The sequence below is a fragment of the Triticum dicoccoides genome, chromosome 4B, assembly GCF_002162155.2.
Source record: "Triticum dicoccoides isolate Atlit2015 ecotype Zavitan chromosome 4B, WEW_v2.0, whole genome shotgun sequence".
Taxonomy (NCBI): Eukaryota; Viridiplantae; Streptophyta; class Magnoliopsida; order Poales; family Poaceae; genus Triticum; species Triticum dicoccoides.
In genome coordinates, this window is record NC_041387.1 from 190,926,337 (window position 1) to 190,928,498 (window position 2,162).

The 2,162-nt window shown below is 46.6% G+C and overlaps 1 long non-coding RNA gene across 2 annotated transcripts in view; it reads left to right on the forward strand.

Annotated features, from left to right (window-relative positions):
- Positions 1–367: 367 nt before the first annotated feature.
- The window catches only part of LOC119295735, a 3,804-nt gene continuing 2,009 nt past the window's right edge, over positions 368–2,162 (forward strand). The window contains exons 1-3 of one of the 2 annotated variants that reach the window (XR_005144193.1): positions 368–1,055; positions 1,608–1,765; positions 1,962–2,083. This is a non-coding gene — a long non-coding RNA (uncharacterized LOC119295735). The remainder of the gene's footprint in view (positions 1,056–1,607; positions 1,766–1,961; positions 2,084–2,162) is intronic. The other variant, XR_005144194.1, reaches the window with a different exon arrangement.

The window sequence follows — 2,162 nt, forward strand, 5'->3', positions numbered from 1 at the left end:
GCCTTCAATCTTCTCCTATCCTATCTTACCCCTGTAAAAACACGAAAGGACGGAGAACCAAATCATCTCAACCATCAAAACATGTTGATCTGATGGTCCAAATCGTCTCCTAGCATCAAACGCGTTTGACACTTTAATTGCCACCACTGCCATTGATTATAATCCTACCCTGTAAAAACACAAAAGGGCGAGAACCAAATCATCTCAACCATCAAAAGATGTTAATCTGATGGTCCAAATTGTGTCGTACCATCAAACATGTTTGACATTTTAATTACCCACCACTGCCATTAATTATAACCACGTTTAGCCTTAAAAAAAAGGCCTCGCCTGGCAGAACACCGATCCCCTCCCCACCGTACGCCCACCCATGATCTCCCGTTCCTCTCGCAAACCACCAGGTAGTTTCGTCCCCCACCCTCACCCCCACCAGCCCGGCAGCACTTTCCGCACCACCATCCTTCTCTTCCGCTTGCGTGCACTTGCCCCGCCCGCACCTCCCACATGATCTTCATCGCCGCCACCTGGCCTGCCTCTGGAAACCGGCACCATCACGCGACCGGCCGTGGATCCGCTCGAGGGGTAGATGGAGCAGGGCTGCGGTTCTTGCCGGCGCAAGGAGAGCGAACAGGAGAGCGTCCCGGCCGGAGGAGAGGACGACAGGAGACAGTCGGCCATGGATGCGGAGGTGTTTGCATCAGGTACGAGCAGAGGTGACGACGGAGTGGCTTGGGCTTCAGCACTCGCGCTGCTGGTGGAGGGCCACCGTCGCTGTTCGACGGGGTGGCTCGCTGCCGCTAGGGTGTGGTGCTGCGCCGTGCCCGACACCGCTCGCTTTCCTCCCGCCGACCTCTTTTCCTTCGAGATCTCTCTAGATGTCATTCTCCTGGCCGACCTAGCTTGTGTGCCTGCCGCCGCTTCACACACAAGCGCCGCACCTTTCTGTCATCCCGGCTAGCGTCCCGATTGCCGCCTCTTGCCTCTTCATTCTCCCCCGCGTCTGGCTGCCCTCCTCCTCCCCTTGCCTCCGTGACGTTGCCTCCAATGTTGGAAAGGTAATGCATGCCATTTCTAGAATCTGCTCGTAATCTGCATGTTTGGACTATTTTTTATTCATGAATTCTAGCTTCTGTTCAATTTTCCGTCTCAACTCTGGAAGTTTGCATCATCACTTATTTGAAGGACCCAGGTTCAAATTTGGGTTCAATATTGTCAACAGAATCTGTTTATCTTGACCTGTGCATTTTTGTCATTCTTTAACAAAATGTGAGCAGAAGTAATTCAGAAGAAAAAGACACTGTATGATCAATAACAGTGATGACCATCAACCTTCTGCAGAATTTGTGATTCGTGCAAGCATGGCAATATTTAGACTCCATAGAAGTGAAAGACTTTGTACGATCATTAACAACAGTGGCCATCAATTGACATGAACAAGCAGTACTCCAGCAGACTATTGCATAATTCTAGAAATTCATAAACTTTAAAAATTCAGCACACACTTGCATAATTCAGAAACTTTTTGACGCAGTACTTTTAGAAATTCAGAAACATGGAACAAGAAGGAAGCAAAATTTGATAGACTTATGTTTACCTTTCTATTTCAGAGCGATTCAGACATGGTATTGGCTGATGATAACTTCGCTACAATTGTTGCAGTAAGATTCACCCTGTGTCGCAGGGGCTTATAATTCATGAAGCTGATCGCAAACTTGAGCAAAATTTTGAGGAGGACATGAAACAAATATTTAAGCGCCTCCCTCGGGTATGTCATCATCTGGCAATTTCATTTCACATACAAAGTGCAGCATTTTACTTTCTGCTGAGTTTACTGCATTTTGTTCTAGAATTGTTATGCAGAATAGGCAAACTTTTCTCTTCATTGTCACACAGATTCAAAGGGTTAGTGGATCTGTTATTCACTCGATGATTGTTCAATTGTCTCTTCTCCAAATTTGCAGGCTCTCTGCTCGAAATGTCTGCTGAGCATCTTCTTCATTGAGCCAAAATCAATTGCTTGGTGCAGTTCCAGTTTGTTCTTACTATCCAATACTAATTTATAAGAGGCTACAATCTCAAGCAGGTAACATTTTACTGCTACCAATTTCTGCAGGCCTGTTTTCCTGTGTGAAGCACAATTACTTTTTTTCATGCTGTACCTC